Below are 17,920 nucleotides of genomic sequence, written 5' to 3'. Positions count from 1 at the left end.
CATGAAAGCAAATATTCAGGTTTTGAAGTAATTGTCATTTCCTGGCAATTAAAAGAGAATTCTATCAGGAGGAGTGCTGAAGGTTCCAACATGTTAGTTTAAAACCAGTGGTTCATGTCAGAGCCGGGCCATTTAAATACCCCTGACGGCTATGCAGCCAGCTGGCTCACCGGCGCGGAAAACAAAACACAAAAGTAGTTAATTTTTACTTCGCCACCTCTTTGTCTCCCTTTTCCCATCCCTTTTTACTCCTTCTCCCTCTTAACGCACGTCTTTTCTCTCTCTTTCATCTTCACTCCTCGCTCCTCACTGATTTAAGTGCCAGTTTGCACAAAAGGTTTCTCTCTTTCTTTTTCCTCCTCTTTTCCTTTTCCTCTCCTTTTCATTTTTTCACTCTCCTTTCTTCATCTCTCCATCATGAAATAGGCAGGTGACTGTATTGAACTTGGGTCCTGTGACTTTGCTGCCTAAGCATTAATCAGTGAATGCCTGTCTCTTCTGCACAAACACACGCGCACACACACAAATGCCGGCTCCCATCAGCTTCTTACACATAGTTAAACACACACAGAGCTCAGTACTACAAAGTGTGTGTTGTCCCATCCAGCGCGTTGTGGTCTGGGGGCTTTCAGCTTGTTCTTGTCAGTAGTCTGGTCTGCGGTCAGCACCCGTTTTGTAAATGTGTGTGTTTGTGTGTGTTACTGATATATAAAGAGCTAATAGGAGCTGGCGCTCTGCTCTGCGTGCTTGTGTGTGTGTGTTTGTGCGCGCGTGTGCATGTGCTCCTCCCTACGCGAGAGTGTGAGAAACACAACACTTGTGCCGGCGTCTGCCTGGAGCTAATATTGGTGTCAGTGTGTGACTGTGTGTGCATGTGTGTGTGCATTGGTCTCTGTCCTAATTAAATCTGTGCGCCCCCCCCCGTTTCAACCAATACAAATATTCCTAGAATAAAGCTTCACTAGAAAGACATCTCACGCGTACTACTGTAAACTGATCCCTACAGTACTCCTCCACACACGTGAGCGCCCGGCCCGCACATGCGCACACTCACTTCCACACACAAGGCAAAATCACTGTTACTATTCCATTTGCCTCCCCCACCCTTCCTGCCCCCCACCCCCTTGGGGAATTTCCTCCTTTCTCTCTTTTCATTAGTTCATTACCAGCGGAAGTAGAGCATCCTCTACTCTCTGACATTTCTCCTTCCCTTTTTTTCCTTGTCTTTCTTTTTTTATTCCTCCACCACTTCCTGTCCAACTGCGATTATCCAATATCCAATGGCGTGCCAGGCGCGGTTCAGCCAGGGTCGCCTGCTGTGGGCTGGAATACATCATAGCTGCTCGCTCGCTACCTGACATAGCCTTGCCCGATTAGGATATACTTTATACAGGACACAGCCAGCACTAATGCTGCGCTAATCTGTTTATACTGTGCTGCTGGTTCCCATACTGAATACAGAGAATGCTGTATTACAGAAGAATATGATATGATATGATATATTACATTATGGTATGGCAGAGTTGATTATGCTCAGAAGGATTACTTTTTCAAGTTCAATCATATGATCTGATGAATGTTTGAACATATCTTGTGAACAGACCTGATTCAGAATGGACCTCATTATGTTGCAGAAGGGTCAGTCATATTCTATAATAAGCACTTGTATGGTGAGATGAACACCAGAAACATAACAGAGAAGTTTAGGTATAGTAAAATTTAATTGATCGTATAAAGTTTTAATTTCTGTATCGTGCCAAACAATAGTTATATAGTGGTCTCCCATAATCCCATGTGGGGCATATGAATACATAAATATTGCTATATCATTTCATAGGAAATACCATTTATGTGCAAATTTTGAAATCAAATGTCTAAAGTTCAGTCTGATAAAGTGCATTATCCCATCTCTGTTAACACCCTAACCTACTGAACAAAAAAGTCCTGTCTGATAGTAGAAAACAAAACAACAGAGAAAACAAAAAATATACTGATAAATAAAATAAAATACAAAATAAAATAACAAGGGATATGTCGTTAGTCAGAGAAAAAAAACAAAGTAATACAATGTAATTGCATCCATAGTGTGGCTAGGCAAATTCCATTACTTTCAATTATGGCGGCTGTTTTTTCTCTGTAGGCTACAGTTTTGCATAGTCATTAGTTGGGGGAGGGGGTGACCCGGCCCAGCTGTGAGGGATCGTGTGTGTTTTGCAGATGCAGATAAAATATGGGGATTTGGCCCATGATGACAGTTGATTCTGGAGCTGTCTGTGTAGCAACAAGCCATTTCCTGCACTGAGAGCCATTAGGACGCCACCCAAACCTCCCACCCCCGTCTGTCACCCACCATGCTTCTGTGTTCCTCTGCAGATGTGCACGTACACACAAACACACAGAGGGGGGATGGTGGTGAGGGGGTGTGTTTTTGTGATTGAATTTGTGTGTGCATGTGTGCTGCTCTCCTCACTACCCCTCCTCAGCCCCGGGGCAGTCCCCCCACGGCTGAAGGGGGGAGATTGTGCATTCATTGGAATGGAGGCTGAGATGGCAGGGGGAGGAGGAGGGTGAGGGTGATTGAGTGTGCTGCCTGGAGAAGAAAAAGGGAGACAGAAAGAAGAGAGAGAGAAGAGGAGAGGGGGAGGGGTGGGCTGCCTTGTGTTTAAAACAGGGGGGAAAAGGGGGAGGAGAAGGAGAGGAGCAGACAGGCAGGAGAGGAGGTTCAGGGGTGGAGGTGAGGGGAGGATCGCTGGCTGGCTGGCGCCGTGGCTGGGTTGTGTCTGTGGTAAGAGGGGCTGGAGCTGGGCTAATAACAGCTCGTGTGCAAGGGATAATTTGAGATACACTCATGTAAATATATCTGTTTGGTACTCTGATTGATAGAATATTACATGTTATATATACATATATACACTGGACTTTCTGGTGTCAGATCTTTCCTGGGAACACAGGTTGTGATGTGTGCTTGAATTTTTACATACTGAAGAAAGTTCAATTCAGTCTTCAAGTCTTCAAAGTAACTGATAAAGATACTTATTAAGTTTGGTGACAACATTTGCTCACATGTGATCACTGAGTTTATGTTTATTCATGTTTTCTCATCCTTGAGTGTTTCTCTTTTGAAGGTTATGCTGATGTTCCTGCTAGTTTAGACAAAGCCTACCCCACACATCTTCCTTTGTTGCTCACATTACTACACGCCACTTTCTATGCAGCTTCACAAAGTGTCGATCAGGAAATGTTTAAGCTTTAGTAGAGCAGTTAAAAGTAGGGCTGCACAATTTGAGGAATTATGTGATAACTTATCACAATATTGCGCTAACAATATTACTTGCGAGGATTAAACAGATATTAAAGTGTACTCTGACTTGCACAGTATCTGGCCTTGTGCCATGTCGTCGCACCTGCATCCAAAATAATCAGATAAGTACAGCTACAGCTGGAGCGGCTACATGACTCGCTCACCATACCTACGTATCAGTACACAATCACCCCCTTTGCCCCTTCGTCAGGGAGTGAAAGTCCTGAAGAAAGTGTGGAGTTATCGTTTAGCTAGGTATGAAGTATTAGGTTAAATGATTATACGGTTAAGGTAAGGGTAGGTTTAATGGTAAGGGTTACATCTCTTACTTATAAAGTGAATCACAACGGTGTATAATGCATTATAAAGTGGATTATTGCTATGTGTGGCCTAATTTGTTCATGACAGTGTTGCATTTTAGCAGTTGATGGGTTTGTCTTGTATTTGTGGTGAGCATGGTTTGTAAGGGCATGTCGTGTACACAGTTTATGCAGCTATACATGTCTCAAAATATTTCATAACAGCTGACGTGCTGTTATTTTTTAAGGGACCCGCTTCTCTCTGGCAGTCATGCTTTTGTCTGCACTCATCTTGCAACACTTTCCTCCGTTGACCATTCAGAATCATATTCTAAAGCCCTTTTTCCACAGAGATGGCGCCATAGGGCCACTACAAAGTCCCTTCTTCATACTGCCTTTACATTTTCTGTGCGTGATTTTAGACAGCATATCGGCATTGCGGAATCAAAAGAGGCGTGATGGGCATGACTTGGAACACAACAGCATTGGCCTCTTTTGTGACATATGACATAACTGTCACCAGCACTTTCCAAACATTGGCAATGACATTGACATGGCAATAACAATCATTTACAGTCTCAGATACATTGCAGCTGATCTCGTTCTCTGCTTGGATGGCAAGAATCTCCGGCACCTCATTGTTTTCCCAATTTGCAGACATTTTCGAACGCTGTTCTTCGTCTTTGACGGAGCTGCTAACTGCTAACAGCTAATTTTTAAATCTCCCGGCGGTGCATCCCACATATATCATGTCAAGGCCAGAGAACTAATAGCATAGTGCGTTTCAAACAACATAGCACCTGTTACAATATTCAAAGTGCAATGTCGTCTTTCACAATTTGTTTATTGTGCAAGTTGACATTGTGATGATGATAAAATTACAAACAAAATGATAAATTATGCATCCTTAGTTAACAGTTGTAAGTCGACAGATAAGTGCAACATCATGGGGCATCAGAGAGTAAAAATACAGTCATATATGTATAGTCAGATTTGCAAGTTACTTCTTTAAACACAGTGTGTTTGAAGCAAATATTGGGGGTTTTGTACATGTAGTGGGTGGCACCAGCTGGCCTTGTGTTGTCTTCAAAAGATTTCCAAGGTTCAGTGTGGTGTATTAAATACTGTATATACATTGGTGCAAGCGCTAACAGTATTCTCCTTGCACAACAGTCAGCTGTTATGAGAGCATACTTGCCAGAATTTGTGCCAGTTCCTTTGAGATTCAGGCTCTGTTGCGAAGCATGTATTTCTACAACACACACACATACAGACATACCAACAGTTGTATTTTATTCTGTAGCTATATGTTCTGGTTTGATGCTTTATCTGTGACTACACTAGTTTGATATTCAAAAGCACAGTCCATTAATGCACAGAGGGATAAGGCTTAGGTGGTTAATTCTATTATGTGGGGTCAGAGGGTTCAGGCAGATTAGCTTTGGCCTTGGAGCTAATATCCGCCATAGAAACTAGCCTGTGTAGGTAGCTGTATATGATTAGCAAAGAGTAAGACAAAAGAGAGCGACAGAGACATGATGAAAGACAGAGACAGAGAGGCTAGGCTGTCTGGTGGAAGGTCAGATCCACGTGCTGCAGCCTGACGGCCTTATTATTTCAAGTTGGTCTGGATCTGAGCTGTAGTCAAGAGAGATGCACAAGAGAAAAGAAAGGGACTGGAGATGGAGAGATATCTGAGAGAAAAATATCCATGCTGAGACATTTTGAATGCACCCCCACACGCACACACATACAGGGCCATTGGCAGAGGTAGTATGCTGAGTGTGCACATGGCGTCTTTGTGTGATGGAGACGAGCTGAGGTTTGTTGATTTAAGGTAATGGCTTCCAGTTGTCTCAGTCAGGAGAAGGCCGTGTCACTACTACTGGGGATAGATGGGGGATTGGCAAGCTGAGGGAAGACGAAATCCACTACACACATACGCACGCATGCACGCACGCACGCACCTGAACACACAAAGATTGTGTGACTGTTATATTGGTTTCTTGTGTTGGCCTCTGTAACAAGGAGCTTGTGACTGACTGACTGACTGACTGACTGACACAGGTGTGTGTGTGTGTGTGTGTGTGTGTGTGTGTGTGTGTGTGTGTGTGTGTGTGTGTGTCTGCATTCTTGAGTCCTCGCTGCATGGCTGATTTTTATCATTCCTTGGCAAAGGTCAACAGTGGAGCTGTGTGTATGTTTATAGCGTCTCTTGCATAATGTGTGAATGGTTTAGGATTGTTAAAGTGTGCTTGCTCTGTAATATAGGATGCAGAGTTCTTTCTGCCTTATGATTTAAGGGGAGGGAATGAGGAGGAGAAGAAGTAAAAGAAATGTTGAGGGGGTTAAACACTAGAAAGTGTGTTGAGTGTTGTACTTTTTTATTTCCCAGACAATGATGCATGAAAACTGGTGAGATAAAGGAAGGTGTTTTTCCCCTCTGTTGCACTCCCTGTATTCATTAATAGCTGCTTGTAATGTTATTGATATGTGCATTGAGGCTTGCACTCTGGGTAGGATCAGCTGCTAAATGCCTAAAATGTGAACCACACAAAATAGGTGCATAATATAAATGCACCAAAAAAGACTCAAATAAACACACACAAACACATGACAACTGGCCCATGCCCTGTGTTTTTACTGCGCTCTGTAATTGTGCACGCAACAAATGTGCAGGCCCTTTGAAGGTTTCTGCTCTTGTGCTGTTCTCCTTTTCGTTTTCTCTGTATTTGTTTATTTGTGGTGTTTCTCATCAAGTATTGTTGCCCTGCCCAGCTTCTCATTGTTTGTGCATGTGAAGTTGTCTCTATGCTCGTGTCTGCATCTGAGTTTGTGTGTGAAGCAATGTGCTTGTGACTCCTCTCAAAGATAGATCCAGGTTAGGTTTTGCACTCGAGTGTGTGTGTGTGTGTGTGTCTGGGAATTTTTGTGAATGAAAAGGTGAGTGTCTTTCACAACCTCTGTCCAGGAGCTGAGTTTGCTCTCAAGTATGTATGCGTTTGGCTTCTGCTGTTGATGATGCAAGACTGAAACACAGTGTTCAGTCCTGCCTTGTTTCACAGGTCTCACTGGTTTTACTCACTTAATGTTATGATGTGTATTTACTCCAGGGCTGCGCATATGAGGACATGAAGAGATTTGTTCCAGTTTTCAGTTAGCACTATGTTAAAAAGTAGTAAGTAACAAGTCTTTATCGAGCCAAATGCTTAATGCCTAACAATAGGCTACTTGCACACTCAGCAGAAGCCCAGCAACATGGGCTATAAACAGCAATACACACCAGTTAACCTCTACATTTGACTCCAGTAATCAGGTTAGTACACATATGTGGATGTTCAATACAGACACATGCATAACAACAACACACACATACACACATCGGCTATGACATGTTAGTGACCCCACGGTGACCTCAATCGATCCAGCTAATTGACTTACAGTAATGCATTCACCCGATTATGTTTCTAAGGAGGTGGAGGGTTGATAAAAAAGAGAAGAGAAGGAAGATAATGGTGTGTGTTTGCGTGTGTGTATGTGGAGGGTGACAGCTGTAATTAACTGATCAGCTAGGAGGGGGAAGTTTTGCTTTGTATATTATTTGTTTAGAAGTGTCCTCTCCTCCTACCTCTAATCTTCCTCTTTCATTTCTGCCCCCTCTCTAGCTTACTCAATTCCTCCCCATTGTCTGCCTTCCCCTCCCCCACTTATGCATCCCTGTTAACCCCCTCCTCTATTATTTTTCTACTCAACCTGCTGCCTCCTCTTTGCTGCCTTCTCCTCTTTCTTCCTGTCCTTCTCCTGCTCTTGCTCTCTCTCCTGTGTGTTACATTGCCTGTCTCTTTAACCCAGTTCCCCACTGAACCTTGACACCTCTCACTTGTGTAACTTCTATGATAACTGTGCCTTTGTATGTGCGCATGTGTGTCCCACAATGTCTCTCGCTCCAATTCTTCTCAATACACGAGTCACAAGTCACAGCTGAGCCACACAGGAGTCAGTGTTTTTGGTAAGATCCAGTTGAATCTTTCAAATTTTGATACTGTATTACAAGCTTCACTTTCTGTCTAATGTGATTTGAGTGCTTTTTTAAAAATTTAGTTAAGCAGATCCTTTTGTGCGTATGTGTAGACGTTATTTCAGAAGTTAAACAGTGTCAGTGATGCATCTGTAGAAATGACAGGTGTGCATTTGGTGTGTGTGTGTATAAAACAGGGTGAGAAATCAAAGCTGCGTCTGTCTTGGAGCGTTTACGAGGAGACCTGTGTCTCTGCATGAGTGTGTCTGGAGGGCAGCGGGTGCACTGTGACCTTTTATGGGTCTGAGTATGCGTGTGTGAGTGTGTATGTGTGCATGTTTGCTTGCTTGTCCCCGAACCGGTAACATGATCTGTCTCGAGGAGTTGAGCCCTCCATCCCTCCTCTGTCTGTCTGCACCCTGCCTCTCCTTCTCTCTCTCTCTCTCTCTCTCCTATATGTTCTCCTCTCAGTTCACAGCCTTCTCTCCTTTCCGTCTCCCCCTCTTCCTGTCTTTCATCCCTCTTTCCCTTGTCCTGTCCCCCTGTCCTCCTTCTAACCATAAACTTGTAAATCTGTGTCAATCAAAACCTAGAAATACATCTGTCCAAAACCTCAACTCTATTGGCCTTTGCAATCTGTCTCTCTCTCTTACACACACACACACACACACACACACACACACACTTACATGCTGTGATCAGATGGCTTTGATTGCAAACATCAGAGAAGAGAGAAGTTGATGGGTGTGTGTTTGGCAGGGGGTCAGTGTTGGTGTTGTAATTGATTTTCTCTGTTTCCTTTGTTTGACTTGTATTAGATGTCACTCTGGAGGCTGCCTATACTGTACTGATATGATATGGTTTAGAGTATGTGTATGCGTGTCGGGTGGGGCGGGGGGTGGAGGAGGTCATGAGACAGGCTGACTCTCCCACAAGATTTCTTTCACTGATGTATAGAATTACAAGCTTCACAGTGTGTGTACTCGATCTCTTCTCTGTCAGATGGTCAATGCTCCATAATCAGTCTTCTTCCGCCTTCTGTGTTCATTCAGCAGAAACATAAAAACTAAATATATTCTTGAGGAATAAAAGAACATGTCCAAGCGTTTAAGTGGCTTGGGACTTAAGAAGCCTTTTTATTAAGAGATGGCTAAGACATTAAAAACTCCTACACTCATCAGCTGATGGCCATAGGCCGACATGTGTAGGTGGTTTTAATATATTGTAGCAGTGTTGTGGTTCTAATGAGCCCAAACTGGAGTCCTCCACCATCCCACTGCCCACTGCTACAAAATAGTCTGTCAGAAATCTTTCGATTTGTTCTCACTCGTAAGTTTTAGGCTCAGACCAACCCCTGTGAGTCTTTTATTCAAAGTTTCCAATCAGACCGGAGCTTTAAACATAGGGCAGAGCGTGCAGTGTGCTGTTTGGGCAGTGTGTTTGCAGTTTCCAGGAGCAGTGTGTGCGCGTCCTGTACTCTGTTGCCATATGGCGGCTGTATTAGCCCACAGTGTAAACACAGCTGGTTGCCTCCCGTGGCTGCATGGGTGAACAGCAGTCTGCCTGCAGATACAAAAAGCCCTAATAGGAGGATCACATTCACTGCGAGTACATTAATATGGCTATTAGGCACATTGGGATTCATGATGTGTTATTTGTAAGGCACATTAGTGTCAGTGTTGCAGCCTGATATCCAGACTATTAGTGATGTTAAACCGCTGATTATTAAGTCTCTTAGTGGCTGCTCGCGTTACATTGCTGCAGGCAAAAATATTGTGATCACATTTTTTTGTGAATATTGCAGTGACTCTTGAGCATGACGAAATGACATTAAAAATGTTCCCTTTACTGAAAACAAAACATGTATTCTTTTGAAATAGTGCATCATTGTCACCATTTAGATTTGTAATCATGCTGTAAAAATGAGTGAGTATGTAAGCAACATTCCTGTGTGTTTTTTTTTCTTGCATATATTCTGTGTAATTTGTTACTATTCATGAGGTGGGCTATTAAAGGTGTTTATCAAAGAGTAATGCTTATGGTCGTCTGAACCAGAGACACAAAGAAGGGAGATAAAGCAGAGAGGAGAGGGCAGGTACTGAACATTGCACATCATAAATAAAATGTCAGAAACACTGGTGCATGCTAGCCAGTGCTCATGGCAGCGTGAAATCTGCTCTTGCCCCCTCCTTTCTTATCTTCCCTCCCTATCGCACTCCCTCTCTCTTTGTGCATGTGTGTGTCTGGGTTGTGTGTGCGCAGGGTAATTGAGGTGTGTGACCTTGCTGTAGGCCTGGCAGGTGTGAAGGGAGGGACGGAGGAAAGCAGGGGATGAGATGAATGGGGATGGATGGATGGAGGTCTGCTGTTGTATGTTGGCAGACTGATAGCCTGCCTGCATGCATATATGTATGCTAATGTTTGGCATTCTGTAGTGAAAAGAAGTACAAGTGATTGTGTGTGTGGGTGGAAGCACATTCTTCTGCTGTAAGGTTCTCTGCATGCAACTTGGAAATGAGATTGTGTGTGTGTGTGTGTGTGTGTGTGTGGAGGGGGGAGGGGGTCGTATGTGTTATCAAGTAGACAAGATGGCCTCTATATTTCTCTATATGCTCCAATGTGTGCTGTTGAATCTGTTTTACACAAAATGTTTGCATGTAAAATTGTAATATCTTATTGTATACTTTGTATAAACCAGTGAGACTAATGTTGGAGATGACTGGCGGCTTCTGTGTCTATTACGGTTGGTAGGACTACATTCCTTATACACCCTATACACATGAGCTGTCTCTTCTGTCTCTCCCTGGTGTCTTTCTGTTTACCAAAGCTTCACAGAAGAGGGTAAACATATTGGAGGCTTTTCCTTCCATAGCCTCTTTCAGACACACGCCTTTATGTTAATTTCATGCAGGGCAGAGTATCATTTTAAAAGAATACAATATCAGTACTAATACCAGTATCCTTACAGTAACACCATTACTAATAGAGTTCTTCATTTGATACCTTTTTTCTACTTCATTCAGTGCCTATAATGTGAATGGAAGCATTCATTTGCATTAAATGCCACCAGACACCACAGGCGTGTAGTATAGCCATACTGTTGAACGTGTTGGTGGCATCTGGGTACGCCAACTGCTAACTCTGTTAAATACGCCGCGCTTGACTTCGCCACACCACAGACTGTATGTGTTGTAGCTGCTGCGGTAACACGTCACATTAATTTGAAGAATGTTGGCGGTGATTGACTGTAAGCAAAACCATATAGATAGTTGTTTTATGTGGATATAAAAAGGACTAAATGCAGGTGTTGTTTGAACGGAGAAGTTTCAATACTACCTAGTATTGAGTACTGATACTGTCTCATGTCTGAATATGCACCTGAGTCACGTTTACATAAAAGTCATGACAACAGTCTTACTGGGACGGAACACCAGAGCAACATTTCTCCGACATTTTCAACATGGCACAAGTCTGAACTGCAAGCAGATCCATGTTAAGGCTGCAGCACATGGAAAGAGATGCATGCATTATATCATTGTAATACATTTTAATATCTCAATCAGAATCGCTTATGCAGAAAGGAAATTAAGTCAGGGCAATAAACTAGGCAACCCTGAGAGAGACAATTTTAAGTTGTTGAGGAGCTTCATCTAGCAGATCGATATATAAAATGAATTTTCCACTAACAGTGCAACCAGAGCAGAAGACATTTAAAAGATGTTTTTGAGCTGAGGCAGCCTGACTTCAAAAGCCCAGTTTCTTACTTGAGTGTCTACATACGCAGACATGTTGTACACGGACATATTGTACATATGGTTTGTGCACTCGGTTTGTAGGCGTGTACGGTCTTCAGACATGAGTCGCTGACAAAATTTATGCCAGGGAGGTCTTTGCGGACCTTTGCAGCACAAATGCCCAAAGTATCATTTTGGCTCCAGTCTCAAACTGGGATTTAGAACCTTTTCTGTGGAAATGACTTATAAGGAGATCAGCAAAAACCAACCCAAAAACTGACCAGTGAGGAGAGGCCAGGGGTGATATGATCTCATCTGAATTTGTTAAAAGTCCCACTGCTGTGTCTACCACCAGGTTGACAGTAATTCTAGAAATACTCTACAGTGATGGATTGATAGTACATGCAGCTCTTTTGACATGAGAAGACATGTTTTCATCTCTACACTGAGCCTACCATCTTCTTCTCTGCAGAATAGTGAAGAGCAGAGAGGCAGTGAGCTCGCACACACCCATCCCCCTCTTCTTCTTCTTCTTCTCCTCCTCTGTCGCTCTACACCCTCCTCCCCTCTGCTCTCTGCACAGTAGCACAGTGCATCTGTGTCATGTCACTGGGTTCTGGCGTCCCGGAGTAACCCCCCCTCACCCCCACCCTCCCATACCAGTGCAATCTCTCTCTCTCTCTCTCTCTCTCTCTCTCTCTCTCTGTCCTTGTGTGGCTTACACTGTCATCCCCGATCTCTTCATCTTCCCTCCCTCCACCTCATCCCTCGCTTCTGTCTGCTTTGTCCTAAAGGAGTCTTCCCCTCTCGCCTGTCTCTGTCATCCTCTCTTTCTCTATACTTAATGTGTGTGTCACTCTTTTAATATCTCTCCCTCTCTCTCTCTCTCAACCCATCATGCAGCACAAACACAAATACACATCATTGCTCTCTCTTTCGCTGTCCTTCCTCTCACTCAATAAGCGTACACAAACATAAAACTGTCTCGGTGCATACATTAATAGATCCAAGCTCCTTAGCTGGCTGCTGCATGCATAATCTATCTGCTCATACAGAATGTGAGCAGTGCACGTGTGTGTGTGTGTGTGTGTGTGTGTGTGTGTGTGTGTGTGTGTGTGTGTGTGTGTGTTCCTGTGAGGCCCTAGGCTCCTCCCTCCAGAGGGAGAGACAGACAGGTGTGGACCAGATTGAGTTCCGCCTCATTTCCTCTGCCCTGTGCAGCTGGTCAAGGACACACATTTACGCACACACAAACACACACACACATGGGCATGTCTTGGAAACATGGTTATGCACTCATGCACACACGCGCACACATTTCAAATACAAGGACAGAGTCATGCATACTGCACAAATAAAGACACAGTACAAGATGTAGAAGGATCAAGTGCAGCATTAGCATTACCTAGGTGTGTGTGGGGGGGGTTTTCTTTGTGCATGCATGTGATGTGTATTCATAAGGTTGCCTGCACTTGAATTCCTATGGAAGAGGATTACAGAAATGATTACAACAGATTGGCAGAGTATTTCCATGGCGACGCTGAAAGATTTGCAAATGGTAGAAATCCGGCCCCAGTATAGAGTCACTCAAGTCCCTCCTCCAGCATGTTATAGTCATACTCTATCCAACACACACACGTAACACTACACACACCGTTTCAATATTTATAGCTGTCTTTGGTTATTTATATTTGACATGACAGCGCTCATATCGGCCATTCATTTTTCATGCTGGTATCAAATGTATCAACACCGCAGGAACATTATGATCATGGCACACACTCATGAACACACACACACACAACAAGACCCGCCGCTGACATCAGCAGCTCTCACACTGATGTCAAGGCACAATTTTATAAGACTCAGGAGAGCTGGTCATTGACCATCAAAAGAATTCTCCCACTCTAAGCATTTTCCCCACTTTAATTTTTCATTTTTATTTCAGGCATTTAGCTGATTTATTTCAAGTGCAAGAGCAGAGTGATATTACAATATTACAGCTAACAGTAAGGCGTGCAGGGTATTCAAATAAATTGCTTTGTTTCCACTGAGATGTCCAGTATAATAGAGTGTGGTAAAGGGGCTGCAATATTAAAGATCGTTAGGTTATGTTTCTTTCCAGTGTGGATAAAATGAAACCCTAGATTATTCTAAAGTCAGGTTAGATTATGTTCCTCAGGTTTCGTGAGACTGACGAAGTGAAACGTTTCTCAGCCAAACCATGAAATAGATTTCTGCAGAGCTTCTCTCTGTTTTGTTCTGTTCTGCTTTCTGTCTCCTCGCTTGACTTAGTTTCTTTGTTATGGCATTTCCACCTTGATAGATACACGCTGAGTAGTGACAGATAAGGTGGGGAGGGGCTCGCCACCCCACATTGAGATATCCCACATATGCTCTGTTGTGTGATTATGTATGGAACTGTGTGTGTGCATGGATGTGTGTGTGCCCGTCTGCTGTGGCGCCTACCCAGCACAGGAAGTGTGGGGTCACAGTGTCTGGAGGGCAGCGAGACGGCCTCCCTCCCCTTTAAATGCCCAGATACTGTGCCTTTAAGGACGCAGCCTGTAGGAAGAGCCTCACCATACAGACACAGAGAAGGAGGGGGGCGGGGTTGGTGTGTATACATTATGGGGCTGTATGCTTACTTGCTGGTGAAAGTGATTGAGTGCCTGTCATATTGTGCGAGTACATAATGAGAGTGTGTGTGTGTGTGTGTCTTTGTGTGTGTGGGGGGTCCTGTGAAGACGGTATGAGCCACCATGTGGGGATCACGTGTGCCACAGAAGATAAAGAAGTCTTTGTGAGCAGATGCAGAAGATGCAGCACAAGCCACACACACACACACACACACACACACACACACACACACACACAGTAACCTATACAAAAACACTCTGCTGCTCTTTCACATGCTGTTTCTCAGCTCACTTTCAAACAGATCATTGTTAAACTCACCCCGTGTGGCTGTTTTGCAAATTAGAAATTTCCATACTGAGCCTTTTATATTTATTAGGTATGAAATCATTGCGGTTTGGAGCGGACACACACAGCGGTATGATTATAAAAGCCTGAGTCAGTCTTTTTGGTATGTGACGGTTAACTTAAATGGCATTGTGCAACTGGATAGTACAGTTTAGCACCTCTGCACTGGTATGTGGGCTTGGCAGGGCTTGTCTGACCACTCTCCAAATTTGCCTCACACACACATGCACAATCAAACACTCAGCACCAGAGACAGTAAGAGTGCATCTTGGGCTAATGCCTCCAGTTTTAAACACACCTTCCTCATAAACTCTGCCCACTCCCTCTTCATATTGCACACACACAAACACACATGCACATTTTAAAGGGTGAAGAAAGTGTTGTTATGACTCATTATTAGAGTCCCTCCACTTATCACCCTTGACAAAAATATCACTTTCTTTTCTTCTTTTTCTAATGTGTTTATTTTGTTTAGCTCGTATGAAGGGGATGCCTCAGGCCACATTTCTCAGACAGTGTGAAGCGAGTTTAGGCATGCTGGCTGCCTGCTCCTCTTCCTTCTAATGTTGTTGTTTTTGAGCTACCAGCACCATGTCAGCACATTCAGTCTATAGTGTTCAGAGAGTTATATTGCTAACAAATGTTATACTGTAGAGTAATATGCATGTCATAAGCTTGAGAGATCAGCACAACCAGTGTCTCTACATGTTTGTTTGACACTAAAAGGTGACCAGCTCTCAACATTTTGCCATTACAAAGCCATGTTTCCACCATTTTGTAGTGACATGGTATAATCTCTGCAGCCAGATGTGCATTTTTGGTGGCAGTCAGATAAGGTTTTCCCAAGGGTTTCAGCCCATTTGGAGCATGCATGTGGTCAGCAAATGTCATGAAAATCTGCTGTCATGATTTATTGTCCAAAAACAGTTCATCATTTCTCTGAACAAATGGAAACCTTGGCCTGATGGTGCCACAAGAAGAAAAAAGTATTCAAGCATCTCACTGCTGTTTTATTCATGCTTGGCCAGGGGTGTTAGAGCTCTGCTAAGTGTTTCAGCACCCAGGTTTGCTGGATGCTGTTTTTAGGGATGGAGCTGACAAGTCAGAGTTTCGGAGTCTGACGGTAAAGCCATGCTTAATTTTAGAGGCTTGACGTCACAAGACTGTGCCGGCATCAACTGCTGTGGCTCTGAATGCTGCCTACAGCTGTGAGGTACACACTCTGTTCGGCTGCCGTGCTGTGGTTTGTGTGTGTGTGTGTGTGTGTGCGTATGTGTGAGAGAGAGAGCAAGAGAGAGAAAGAGAAAGGAGATTGAGGGTAAAAACAGCGCATGTCAAGTGTTAAAAGGGTTATATTCATCAAAGGCTCATTTACTTGTGCTTGCACAAACATTTTTCACACACACACAAAGTCTCTCTGTCTCACACACACACACACACATACACAATCATACTGTTCACAGGTCTTGATTTTGGCAGCGGCCACAGCCCGGCTGCTTTCATTAGCGTCTGTCTAGACACAATTTATTACCAACTGTTCATTCTTGTCTCCTCCTCTGTGTCTGTCTCTCTGTCTTCCTATTTGTCTGGCTGTGGGCTCAGGGCTGCTGGGTTCTCGTACAGTTTTGGTGTGTATGTGGTGTGGCTCTAGTCGGTAAGTCTGTCTGTCACCCTCCTCTTCTCAAAGTGGGTGTCATTTTCCTGCTTGTCCCCAAAGAGGAAGTCAGCCTGTCTGTCTTGTCTATCCCCTCGTTTGTCGCACGAATGCGTGTGTGGGAGTCAGAGTGGGTGTGATGGTTTGTGAGCCAGGCGTGGTTTTGACCATGACCTTTTACTGAAGCCATGTGGCAGAAGTTCACCGAGCCAAAACAGCCCCGACCACAGTCGACCTGACACTCCTCCTCACTGTCTGTAGCTCTGCCAGCTCCGGCCTCCCAAACTCATGCATGTTTACAGGCAAGAAAACAGACTTGCTGCCTCTCATGCATGCACACAAAATAATACATTCTCCACTCAGTTTAAATCAGTTTATTGGGCTTGAGTGGCATGACATTTGATATATATTAGCCATGTAGTTTCTTAAATGGCAACAGATCTGACAGAAAGTGCAAAAACAGATGAGTCTTAACATCTCTTTCTGTTTTTGAGGTTTAAAATATAGACTGGATAAAAACATGGAACCAAAGATAAGATCCAGTCCAAACAGTTTTAACCATCCAATTGAATGAATGCCTTGTTGGCATTGGTTCACTTTATGATCAACCACCACAGAGGGGAAGTAACCACCCCCCTCTGTCCTTCAGACAGTTTGAACAACAGCAGCCTCTCACAACTGTCCTTATCTACCCGCATTCTGATCTCACACACAAGTTCAGGATGCGGTGTGACAGCATTCCAAGTTGTTCACAAAACAAAGTGTCTTCACTCACAATTAGCTCCTTGATGTGTGCATGCTGATCAGAGCTTATATTGTAGTAACTGCCCCCAGGCTGGTGACTAAAGCTTCATTCAAGGATTTACCTGTTCTGAGTGGCCGCCTTTAAGTACACAACAGCAAAGACAGCAGACAAATGGCCATGGAACAGAGAGACACACAGGCAGACAGTGAATGTAGGCTGAAAGACACTGAAGAAGAAAACCCTGTCATTTACCAACACTCCTGCAGCAGCCTGCTATTTTACGTGTGTGTGTGTGTGCAGGTATGAAGCTTGCTGCCCTAACTTGAAGAGACCTACTGAATCACTAGTGACTAAGGGCTGGAGCAGCCCAAGCATGGCTATTTCACTCACGCCATGCAAGCACACACATGCTGAGATGTGTGTGCTTGCCATGAGGTGAATGCTTTAAGCTGATTTTATTGTACCGTAGGTCCAAATGTACAGCACACAGCAAAGCAGTAAGACGGTGCTCCTTAAAAAAGGAACACAGGTGTCAGATCGTCCCTTTGCATCAGGTCGATAGAAGTGTTTGTACTTAAATGCCTATGTGCAGCATATGTTCACGAGTTTGTGTGTGTTTGTAGAGTGTATATATATGTGTGTGTTTTAGGGGTGGAATACCTGGGTGTGTAGCCTTGAGGTGTATTGTTAGACAACAGCACTTTAGACAGTTTGATGTTTTATAGATTTTCTAAGAAAAGATGGTGTGTTTGCCTAACAAGCCGGATGACTATATGTTTTCTCAAGGTGTTTTCTTCCTGCCAATTCACCTCATTTTTGTGGCTCTTGGATTGGATAATTTATCTGGCATCTATGTATATATCACAGTAGCTAGGGCTGGGTTTCGGTCCTCAGTACCTTTTAAGGTATCATCCAAAATAACCCAAGTCGTATCAAAATGTCTCTAGTGAAACGATATCTGTATTCATTTCTTTCTGTGCTAGAGGTCTGATTCCTCACCATCTCGACTCCTTGCCAGATAAGTGTTTATTCTGTTGCTGCCGTCCCTGGAGCTGCTCTCCTCGACGAGCAGTCAGCTCAGCGTCTGCCAAGTTAGCATGAGCTCACACAGCAGCAGTGACTAACATCCAACATGAAATCCAAAAGTCCCAACAAACTCCCACTGACACCGAAATGGCTCGACT

At 43.8% G+C, this 17,920-nt stretch overlaps 1 protein-coding gene across 3 annotated transcripts in view; it reads left to right on the top strand.

The window, feature by feature from the left end:
- The window catches only part of kdm6ba (lysine (K)-specific demethylase 6B, a), a 122,729-nt gene that overhangs the window by 69,473 nt on the left and 35,336 nt on the right, over nucleotides 1–17,920 (top strand). The gene's annotated exons all lie outside the window — the stretch shown is intronic.

Source organism: Epinephelus fuscoguttatus, linkage group LG23 (assembly GCF_011397635.1).
Source record: "Epinephelus fuscoguttatus linkage group LG23, E.fuscoguttatus.final_Chr_v1".
NCBI classification, from domain to species: domain Eukaryota; kingdom Metazoa; phylum Chordata; class Actinopteri; order Perciformes; family Serranidae; genus Epinephelus; species Epinephelus fuscoguttatus.
Note: the sequence above shows the minus strand (reverse complement) of the source record. Positions and strands in the feature narration are given on the sequence as shown.